Here is a 13018-nt window from a genome sequence, read left to right as displayed (position 1 = left end):
CATACCTGACCCGAAAGCTTTCAATTTTTGCAATTTTGACTGTGGAATCTTCTTCATTCAATGTTTCCAAAAGGTCCCAAATAGCTTTAGCAGTAGATCTATCTGATAATCCCATGATTTGTTGATCTGATAATGCACTCAAAAGTGCTTCTCTTGCTTTGCAATCATTTTCTTCATCTTTTCCTAAAGTTGGTGGATTAGGCTGACCGAGAGTAGGAGTAGTATAGCCATTCTTTGTAACTTCCCATATATCCTTTCCAATGCAATTTAGATGTGTCTCCATCCTGATCTTCCATATGCCATAGTTGTTTCCATCAAGTTTAGGAATGTCCTTCTTGAAATAGTTAGAAGATACTAGATCTCCTCAAGCTGTTAAACTTTTGCAAAAAGAGGATTAGGCTCTGATACCAATTGTTAGGTCCCAGAGACAACTAAGAGGGGGGGGGGGGGGGGGTGGGGGTGAATCAATTGTCAAATAAATTTAAACCAAAAACATCTTAACAAAACTTAATGCTTAATAGCGGTAAACTAAAATCAATGCCGGTAGACAGTTTATCAATTAATTGCAGTACCGGTAAAGATTAATGCATGAAACAAAAAGACAATAACACATAACACCAGTATTTGTACATGGAAACCCTGTAAGGGGAAAAACCATGATGGGAAACCTTACCGAGAATCAGATGATACTACTATAGATAGTATGTGTATACAATAGGGGGTCTGCACATGCAGAAAGGCCAAGCGCCTAGAGCTCACTGCTCAAACACAAATAGGAGTCACCCTTACTACAATTGGATGGTTAAATCCAATAATTATGTATTGCTCAAAATAGCATCTCCATATGCTGGATTCAGTACCGATTCAGTTCTGATATGTCTTCACAAAAACATTCCTTCAACCTTGAAATGATGTTTGCATGTATAGCTCTGCTTATTCTCACATATACCTTATTAAAAATCTTTTTCCCAATCGCATATCGATCTTACAAATAAGATCTTACATATATACCAAAGCCTAGGACCAAAGTGTATAGGTTGGCTTTACAAAAGATATTACAATAAAAACAATTTACAAGTAAAACAATAACCGATGCAATATCCAATTCAACATGTCGGCTTAATGCATTTACAACATTAATAAATCATCTCCATAGCGTGTCATGCTGATCTGGAATAGATAAGCCTATCGATGCTTATCCTGGACCTATTTGTCGGTAACAGCAAATATGCAAACATGAATATACCAATGAATAAATCTCCAAGACAAAGTGTCCAAACGATGTCTTCGACATAACCAAGTGTTTTCCATGTCATTCCAAGTGCTGATGAATAAGATACCGGTGATTGTGCATAAGTCACTAGCTTGCCGATGAACATTGTCAATTCTCCAAGTGCCAGAGTTGATAAGTGTTAATAGGTGTTGACATCAATGAAAAAACCATATCAACATATCTAAAATACCAACACTTATACCACTTCTTTACCCTTTTCTTCATTGATTTTGATAGTCACCTTCTCAGTTTTGTCTTCTACTTCACCTAGTTTGTTCTTCAATCATTGCAAATTTTCCCTGAGGAGTCTATTCTCTTCCTCTTGGTCTTCTACTCTTTTGTCTAACTCTACATTAGTCACCATTCTGAGACTATTTTCACCCACTGACTCAGTCTCTGACATCAACTAATTCATTCCCAAATCTCAGCTAGCTCTGATACCACTTTGATAGGGAGATTCTCACAAAAGAGTTGCAATTAGGTTTGTAGGTTAGAAAAAGGTGTTAAGGTGGGTTTCCATGTTTTTTTACGCCCTACTCTCCTCTTTAATCAATTGCAACACCTAAACTCTTATGGAAAACTCTCTACCAACTTGTTTACTCCAGTTACCCAAGATCCAGGCTAGAACTCACTAGAGTAAGTTCAACCATCAAGATGTCAAATTCTTTAACCTTCAATTGCACGGGACTAGGAGGAGTTTGAGGTGGTGTAAAAAATCCTACCATGTGGTTTTGTAGTTTGTTTTCCTTCATTTCTTCATCGCTTTCATAAGTTCCTATTTTCAAGGCCTAATAGCCCTATAAGCCTCTTTTAGCCCTACCTTCACGATTTTTGCTCATTTTATCAAAAAAAATTCTAAAGGACCTCCTAAAATATTTTTTGATCTGTATACCCATTTGGACATTCTTTACGATTCAGGAGATCAGTAGTTCTGGTTTATCCATACAAGTACGGCCCCCAAATTGGCTCTTTTGTAGGGTTTATGGCTTATAAGTTTTATTCAATGGTGTTTATTGTTCTCCACACTTTTTCATATCTCCCCACTCATACTGGAGCTCTAAACAACAACCAAATTCAATTCCAAACACTTGGCACAATCAGATTAGATCACCCCTGCAAGCAATAATGAGAATAGCAGTCATGTTCCTAGTTGGGCTATGGCAGAGCTTGCCTAGGGCATGAAGGTAAAATGAACCCAAACAACTTCTAGGAAAGAAAAAGAGATATTTACATTATTTATAGACTCCATAACTTGAATCTCTAAGGGAATATAGAATCCACAAAGGAAATTTAAGTTGGAACCATTCTCTTGGCCTTAACATCTACTTAGGTTGAGAACAGTGTAAATAGGAAGAATTTCAAAACACCAATTAAAACTGCACAAAGAAATGTCACAAATACTTTCTAATCACCACACCAGCACATACTAAGAATCTATGAAGGTATAGTATGGAAACTACTTCATCCAGTATAGACTGCTATAAGCAATTTTGCAAATTTTATGAAAACAAGAAAATGCTTGAAGTTGCTTATTGAGGAATTCGATTATCTGGATCTTCCAACCTCCTTACAATAATTTGAAAGGCCTTATATATTCCTACTCATTCACAACCAACCACCCATCAGTTCTTTAACCACCGATTTGAGCATTTTTCAAAAATTGCTCACTTTGTTGAAAAAAGTTGTCAAGCAAACATGACAACTTTTGCTCCACAATGCATTTTTGAAACTTGTGCATATCTACACACTCTAAACCCCCTAGGATGGTTCCCTAACATCAAACCAACATTTCTAAAATCTTTATGAGGCCTTGCAAGGAGTTTTACCCAATTTTGCTAAAATGATGCCATTTTATGCTTACAAAGGCACATTGACCAAAACTGAGAAAATAAGTTAACACTGGAGACAATCAAACTACCAATAACCTTAAAACACACTTTTGGACCTTTTAATAGTCCTTTATTCATTCATTCATCCAACTGGGGATCATTCACTCCAAAATTGTGAAAATTCATCAAGAAATCTAGGTGCTCCGGCACCAAACTCTCAATGCCGGAAGGAGAACAACTCCATGAACCGATCAAAACCATCCACCTGAAGAAATTCTACAGCTAAAAAGTCCTAAAAAAAAAACTAAAAAAAATCATAAAAAGTCCTAAAAAAAAAAAAATCAAAATATGAAAAAAAACAAATGCCTTGGTGAAAACCTAGTAAATAGGCACCTTGGTAGTAAAAAAGAGAGAATCTCCACCAAGAAGGTGAAAACCTGGTAAACAGGCGCCTCTTGTAGTGAAGTGCTCCATCTATCAATGTAACTTTGGTATTTCCTGCTTTAATTCCTGTTTCCTACATCTTTGTTTTAGCTTGTACATATCCTTTAGTGGCTTTTGTGACACCTTGGTTCTTCTTGGAATCCTCATGGCTTGAAACCGATCAATGTCTTAGTCATAGGGAAATCAACTAATCGATCTAAATGTCCTGAGCAATTTAACCAAGTCGTTTAAATGTCGATAGTATCGGGTCATCCAATCTGAGTCAGTTACCTATATCCTAACCACTACAGGGTTTTTCCACTGACAACTCATCAAACACACAAAGCAAGAACAATGAAAACAATCACTAAAATTGTTTGAGCTATGATTGAAATTCTCTTTGTATGTTGTCTTTTAAATTGGTTTTTGCTTATTATTCCCTCTGAGTAACTCAAGGAAGTCTATCTTGACTAAGAGGAGCAAGGAATGGAGGCATAATGCTTTTCTTTGTTTTATGCATGTAGGAATGATTTCGATGATCTAGAAACATCTCATAAACTGGGTGTTTGTAATAAGTGCCTTCACATCAAGTTGAAATTGCCACACATACCTTGACTTCATTTATTTGTATGCTACAGGGAGTTTGGAACCATTTCCTTGTCCATTTTGAGTAACTTTCTTTATTATGAAATCTAAATTCATGCTTAATTTGTCCTAGGATATGAACGATAAAAGGGTCATTGCGGATGAGATAATCACTATTGCATAGTAAGAAGAGAAACATTCCTTGACTAGTGTGTTTTCATGCACGTGACATTTAGGTCATCCTGGCTCTTTATGCCTTGGTGCTTATGTTCGCTTGCTAAATCAAAAGGACATGACATTCAAGTCATCCTGGCTCTTTGTGCCTTGGTGATTATGTCTATCTCTGACATTTTAAAACTCTCAGTGATGATAAAAAACATACCAAAATTAGTGACTAAAGTATTAGGTTGCATTCATACTAAGATTTGTGCATTTCATGAAATTTCAGCATACATATAAAAAATATAGAATAACGCATAACAAAACCATCTCATGAATCATCCTATATCAATCAATCAAGTACAATAAAGTTGTATCATGTGTCTCATATATATTATCAAAAATCTCAATGTCAATGGGGTAGAAATGATCTCAAAATGTCATATATAATGTCATTGGAGCAAGTAGTGTACAAAATGGAGTACACAATCTTGAGAGACATAAAAAATAACTCTTTGTTTCCCCCTCATTGCTTGGAGGAGGAGATAGTGGCTGCAGTACTGGTACATCATCCTACCTCGTTGCCCTAGCTCCCTCTAATCTAGCCATATACTGTGAATAGGGAGCCACCTGCCTATCCACTAGCACCACTGCACTATAAGATGCAACACAATAAACTACCCTGCTAGTCTAATGTGTCACCTCACACTGGAGGTTGTCACACTCTACCCTCATACTCTATAGCTACTGATCTCTCTTTGTGATCCACTAATCTCTCTCTTCTATTTGTACCTATGCCACTGCCAGTTGTGTCTACAAACCCCTAAGTCTCCCTCTCTGCTCGGGAATGATATCCTAAGGTACTTTCCCTCTGGGTATGTCCTCCTCACCTCTATCAGTTGGCTTGTCCATCTGTGGTCTAACCTATCGAGCTACCTCCTCATCACCAGGGCCCTCTCCCTCACCCATCTCCACATCAACCCTAGCCTCCCCTCTAGTATCACCCCCTAGATCACCTCCCACTGCTCCAAGTGATCCTCCCTCTCCCCACCTCTGTTATTGTCCTGTGATGGGTGCTCTGCTCAAGCTAGCACCTAGGTCTCCTCTTACTCTCTTGGGCATTGTATCTCTTTGTGCATGCGTTGGGGCATCACTAATCTCATCTATGCGAGGTGACCACTCTATTGGATCTGTGAATCTTGGAAATGGATGTCTATGGAAATAATCTTTGAACTAAGCACTAACCCCTGCATCTGCAACATCCTCCAAGTAATCTTAGCTCTGTGTTTGTCTCCCTTTCAGCTCCTGCATCGAAAGGGCATATGATAACCTAGGCCACCATCCCTGTCTCTCCTCATCTACAAATCATTCATATAACAACAAATCTCTCTATGATCATTTAGGATCTCCCAATCAGTGGTCGGGTCGTGAACATGTCCCTCTGTTGTCTCCTCCAGTCATCCCATGGCTCTAAACCTCTGTATGACCTCTAGACAATGACTATCAAATCATCTAACTGACATCTCTAGTATTTATTTTTCTCCAAGTGGGGTTGTGTAATGTAACTTGCATATCTATACACAAATAGTTGTCCATCCTATTGGTCATCATCCATAATAGGCCTGCACACTGGAAATATGCTCCCAGGCCCATATCTACAATACTAACACCTTGGCTGCCATGCTCTTCACCCCTCTATAAATGATCTCAAGCATCTATGGTACATGTGGGCCAATAAGCACGAACCCCATGCTAATCTCACGGGGTGAGTAACCAGTCTCTCCAGCATCTTGCCCCATCCACAGAAAAATCCCTATTGACCCTTGTCTAGCATCACAAAACAACCTATAATCTCAACCAGTACACAAGAGAGAGGGAATTGTGCTCCATATCTGCTCATCAGGTCATAACCGGGTGATAAAATGATCCAAGATAGTATCATCCTAAAATACTCGCCTCAGTGCCTCAATCCCCTGTTGTGGAGTGGCGTCATAATGCACTCTAACTCCAACAAATGGAATCCTCAGAATCCTGTATATGTCCTCGGGATTGATGGTCATCTCCCTAGTTGGCAAGTGGAATGTGTTATGCTCACTGTGAAATATCTCCACCAAAGCTGTGAGTAATTTTTGATTCACACAGATATCAGGAATCTCTAGTAACCATCTAAATCCACACAAACCAATATGACCTCTCTGAGCATCTGTGAACTGTCAAACTAACCTCATGGTGGGTGGATATGTCCATCAGAACTGGATATCTGGCAACAAAATCTACAAATTGAATGAAATATCATCAGTACACAATCAATTTTGACCTAATAAAGTGTCTAAAGTGCTCAAGAATCTAAATCGATAACAATTACAATCAAATTTTGACGATCAGACCCTAAAAAATGCCCACTATTTTCCATATGAGTAACCACAGCAAGGTAGCAACTCGTACGATAATTCCCTACTGTTCATAGAAGTAAACAAGCTCATACGAGAAACTGTGCAACGAATAAAAGGGATTAAATGAATTAGCTTGTATGATTCAAGTGTCACATCCAAATGACAAAACTAATTTGACCATACGAGTAAAGAATTTTTAGCAGTTTTTTGTATGACAAACCCTACTAATCCAAATGATTAAATGATCTAGGACAAACTCAAGCAATGCAAAGTACGAAAAAATCAATGAAAATGCATAAAATTTGAATCAAATGGGGCTTTATATTGATGACTTACTGTTGGACTGTAGTTACAAGATCGGTTGTGGTGTCTCTAGTGCTCGAATACCTGATTTTGCACTGGAATTGGCATTTTTCTTTTAGAGAAGGTTTTTTGAACTTTTGAATTTGAGAGGTAAAAATGAATTGAAAATGACTCCTTCAACCCCTTATATAGGCGAAACCCTAATTTTCAAACTTGCTCCAATTGACATAGAATTTGTACCCCAAGCTAAATTGACCATCCTGAGTCCATTTTTAGGATTGAAATCAAAATCTGACATCATTTTTTTCTAGTCAAATTCTGACAAAGTTGAACATTTGGCACATTCATCTTTAGGTCAATCTTTGCATCACTCTGCGCTCAAATATTTTCCAATCAACTCAGCATTCCTTCAATTTATCTCAAATCAATTATTAAATCATTCTCCATCCTCAAATTATCATCGTTAAATCATTTTATCAATCGAATTGCCTAAAATCACCGTGGAATCTTGCCATCTTTCGATTTCGCTCCTGAGGGGGCATACTTATTACATCATCATTAGCAGTGATTGCATCATCAAAAGTCAAGAATTTTAATCAAATCTTCATCAAAAGCCAAGAAGCAAATCTTTTCAATCAAAAATTAATCAAACATCAAACAAGACCTCATTGCTAGGGGTATCTCAACTTCATCGCATCATATCAAGTTGAGGTTCTTCAAATCAAATCAATCTCTAGGGGCATATCAGTTTCATCGCACCAAATCAAGATGATATTGTCTTCATCTGAATCAGTCTCTTAACAGTAATTAGTTTCATCGCACCTCATCAAGCTGGTTATTCATTTAAACCTAATCAAGGGTTTAAAGATACTTTTTGACAGTGATCACACGCTCAATCCAAAGAGGTGTTCAGTTTCATCACATAAAATCAAGTTGGACATTCTATTTCGCTAATCGGTTCTTGTTCAATCAAGTTCAGAATTTGTATTATCTCTTTTCTTAACGGATTCTAGTTCAATCAAGTTGTAGATCGATACCCACTTCTTGATCCATCAAGTTCAAGATCGGTAGTTTCATTCTTCATCGGTCCTAGTTCAATCAAGTTCAGGATCGGTATCTCTTTGATCAATATGTTTAGTTTCATCACTTCAAATCAAGCTGAATATCTCACTCTTCATTTGTTCATGGTCCATCAAGTTTAGAACCAGTATCTTTTCATAATCAACTATTCTTTGAATCAATATGTTGCTTTCACATCAATTCAAAGAGGGGCAAATGTAATACCCTAAAATTGGTCATCTAAAACAAAGGGCCCCTAATCTCGACTACATCACCAAGGTCCTAACCGAAGGCAATTATATCAATTATTGAGCACCTAATTAATTAATTCCTAAATCATCATTGTCACATGGCAAATTAATCTGTTCAATAAAATAAATCATCAAAATCTCTTTAATCAATTATCCTATTTATTTAATTAAATTACTTAGCATATTTAATTAATAAATCAATTATCCATTAAATCGCAAAAAAAGGAATTATTTTGAAAAATGAATTAATTGATTTGATTTAAAAAATAAATAAAAAAGTCAAGAAAAGGAGCAAAATTAAATAAAAGGGAATAAATCAAAGAAAGCTTGCTTTAAGAAAGGGAAATGGAATAAATCGGTTTTTCTGATTTTATCTCAATTGTAGCTCAATCTTATCTCCTTCAAATCTGAAAAAAGAAGCCAATCACATCAATTCACTTAGATTGTGCTTCCTCTTGGAGAATCTCGACTACTCATCATCAATCAATCTCGACTGGTGGTTTCTCTTTAAATTTTCTATAAATTTAGGCTCTCATCCCTCAATCAAAAAAGGCTAAAGATTTTATTGTTATCATGCTGATTTTACTCTAGAGTCATTGAAAATATTGCATCTTAGTTTATTGCATATTTGCTTAATCATCTAGCTTAATTTGTTTAATCTTGCATCTAGCTTAATTTGCTTAATCTTGCATTCATAGAGATTAAATCATTTGTCTTGTTGTAGTCTAGTCACTGGTATTGCTTAATCTAACACCAAATCTAGACTCGCATCTTTTAGGAGGCAATAGGTCAATTTGTTATGGTTTCACATTTATTGATTTTGATCAACTAACCATGCATGCAATGATACATTGAGTGTTTGTGTTTTATATACAGATTCCAAATTTCACAACCACAACTCGCACATCACCAACACAAAATCCACATTAATATTATTCTTCTCAACTTTACACTGATTCAAACACATTTCATTACTCAACACATACAACCATACATTCTTATATACAATGTTCTTGATCAAAACCCTCAATTAGTTCGATCAAGATATAATAAACAATATTACAAAAATTAGATCATTCAACTTTAAAACAATCACACTAGTCCTCTCCAAGAGATAAGGAGACCCAAAAACATCATAATATATTTAAAGTAGAATCCAATGAGCCACACATGCTACCACAATTTGCAAGATCGACACCAAATGAAACATGTAGAAAGATGATGGAACACATCAATCGATCGACCCAAAAGCATCTTCCAATACAAATTACTAAGTTTTGTTCACCACACATCATGGTGAGATCCATATCAACAATATAAATCATCCTCCAAGGCATGTCCACACCAAAAAAACATAATTCAAATAAGCTAGATCAACTAAAACAACTAAGGCTCAACACAATAGAGCATGTCAAGAACATACCAATATAATTGACTTGCGAGAAAAAACCAACACTTGAAAGTTGAACTAGAATACTGCACAAACCAAAAGAGCATGTCCTAAAAAATACAACCCTTTAATCCTTATATCTGGAAGCCACCTGGTAATTTCCAAACTAGTCTGACAGAAAACTTTATTGTCAAAAAATAACAATAGCTAACCTCATCATCTAAGCAATCAAATAACTTGCACACCTGATAGCACATCATTCACAAAAGATACACTATATCTAAATCTACACACCATGATTTTCATAATCTAGAAGGATGCAAAATATTCTTCCATTAGAATAGTAAATACTATGTCCTACATATTGAGACTTCTTCTTTTGAAACCTTTTCGAAAGATCTTATGTATGCAAAACATATTCTCCAAACAACATGACAACAACTTAACACACATCACTAGACCATATACACTACTGAACATATGCAAATTTCATCAACTAATGTCTAGCATAGTACTAGACTGTGTCCAAACCTCATTTGAACAAACAAGTTTGGCATATATATTTATCCCCTAGATTTTATGTATGAAAAATATATACTACTAATATATTTTTATCATATTTGTTGTGTGTGTAGAACGCAAAACAACTTGGAGCAAAAATCACTTTTAGTGCTCCTCACTAGGAGTGAAATTTGCTTCCTTTGCTCATTTATGAGAGCGAAGTCATCTCCAAGGCATTCGTTGAATCTATTTGATAACTTTTGTGCATACCAAGACATTACCAAAATCGGCATTTTCTATTAAAATGAGCGATGTTTGTTAATTCCCTGCAAAAAAAAATGGAAGAGGCCGAGTTTGGTCCCAAACGCCAAAGTCGGCCAAGTGCAACTTGGGATTTTTAATGAAAATATGTGATTCCAATGTGACTCGGCCCTTTTGGATTAAATGCAAACTTTCTTTAATTTCTTACAAAATCAATAAAATCGCCGAACTTCCTTTCATCCCCCCTTTGCCCATTCGATTAAGGAGAAATTCAATTAAACTCTTTACAAAAGCAAAAAAACTATTAAAACTAAATTATTATTATTATTTTATCATAGCATTATATTTTTATTTTATAATTGTTATTATTCTTATCCTTGAAAATAAGTGAATTTTATTTACAAACACTTTCAATCCCAATGCTGCCATTGTAGTACGTCTATCTGCATAATAATGAAACCTTGGTTGATCTTTATTGACTTAATGATATTATTGATATTATTGATAATATCAATAATATCATTATATTATTGATAATATCAATAATATCATTATATTATTGATAATATCAATAATATCATTATATTATTGATATTATTGTAGCTAACCCTCTTTCCCTTTAATGTTCGGTGATTAGTCATATCAAGTTTGGCATCAATGACAACACATCATAACTCAAGTTTCTAACAATATCCCCCTTTATCATTGATCAAAACACTTGTACCACCAATACCAAAAATCTCTCCCCTTTTTGATATCAAAGACAAGGAGCAATTACTAACTTCTCTTCTCAGCAACACTCCCGGTGCAGGAGCACCTAGCTTTTAACCAATTTGTTGATACATTTTCAAATCTTGGAGTGATTGTCCTTATTTTGGATCAATTTTTGAATAATGGAATACTTATAGGTCCACATGTGTGTTTGGTAATCTTTTCAAGGGTGTTTGTCACCAAGGTTTGTGTGTTTTTCTCAGATTTGGCCAATGAGCCCTTGTAAGCCTAAAATGGCATAATTTTGTATTTTGATGTAAAACGTCTTGTAAAGCCTCATTAGAAATTTATTCATGTAATTTTGATGTTAGGGAATCATCTTAGGAGGTTTAGTATGAGTAGAAAGGCATAAAAGGCAAAAAAGCACATTTGAGCAAAAGTTGTCATTGTTGCTTGATAACTTTTTGCAACTTTTTGAGCAACTTTGCATTTTTGAGAAAATCGGTGGTCAGGAAACTAATGAAGAGTTAGTTATGACCAAAATGGCATATAAAATGCTCCTTGAATGATTGTACATGGGTTGGAAAATCCAAGAGCAAGTTTGAATCAAATTTGAAGACAATTTTTAGATTTTGCCATACATTTTGTTATTTTTGTAGCAGCAATATGTACCAAATGGATTGATCTTGTTACTATTATTTCATGGTAGTTTAGTGGATGATATTGTGTTGCTCAGGAAGTGTTTGTATCTTCTCTTAGTGCAAATTTGAAGTGTGTTTACAAATTGTCTTTTATTGTATTGCTCTCAGTCTGAGCAAGGGTTCAAGAAGCCTAGTCATGATTCCAACTTGAAATCCCTTGATTTTTGCTCAATGAACCTTGGGATTAAAGTCATGGAACCCTTGTACAATGTATATATTCTTTCTAATGTCCTGGAGTTTGTTTGGAAGCAACTTTCCATCATATTCTAAGCAATCTCTACCATAGCCCAGCTAGGACTATGACTGTCAATTTTGTATTTGCTTGCAGGGATGAGTAGTTGTGAATATTCCAAGTGTTTGGAATGGAAGTGTGATGCATGGAAGAGTCTCAATGAAGAGGTGGAGGTTTGATAGGGTGGAGAGAGCAACAAACCCCATTGGAGAAGACTATTAACTCCTAAACCCTCAAAAGTACCATTTTTGGGATCCGTATCAGTACGGATAGACCAGACAACCTACCCTAGTGGATCCAAAAGTTTGTTCAAAAGGGCACTCGAATCACAAAATATTTTGGGGAGTCCTTTGAAATTTTTCTGAGCATTTTCCCAAAAACTGGAAAGGTAGGGCTAATTGGGGCTCTAAGGCTACTAGGCCTAGAAAATAGGAAGAAGAGGGAGCAATGGGAAAATGGTGAAAATCCAATTGAAGAACCACTTGAATGGAGTTGAAACACCTATACAACACCCCCTAAGACCCTTGCAAGTATATGTTGGAGGATGGATGATCTAATGGTTGGATTTACTCTAGTGAATCCTAGCCATGCTTGAGAACAACTATAGCAAACAATTTGATAGGGAGCACTCCATGAGAGTTTGATTGTTGGACTTGTTAATGGAAAAGTCAAGAGTGATGGAATCCCACTAAAACATCCTTTAACTACCTATTGAGTAAGGTGTAACTCTCTTGTGAGAAACTCTCCCCATTAAAGTGGTATCAGAGCAAGCTAAGATTTGGGAGGGAACCTGTTGATGTCAAAGACTGAGTCAATAGGAGAAAATACCCTCAGGATGGTGACCAATGCAAAGTTAGCCAAAAAGGTAGAAGATCAAGAGGAAGATAATAGACTCCTCAGGGTAAGATTGCAATAGTTGGAGAGAAAACTAGACATAGTTGAAGACA

The sequence above is a fragment of the Cryptomeria japonica genome, chromosome 11 (assembly GCF_030272615.1).
Source record: "Cryptomeria japonica chromosome 11, Sugi_1.0, whole genome shotgun sequence".
In the NCBI taxonomy this organism is placed as follows: Eukaryota; Viridiplantae; Streptophyta; class Pinopsida; order Cupressales; family Cupressaceae; genus Cryptomeria; species Cryptomeria japonica.
This window is presented reverse-complemented; position numbering follows the sequence as displayed.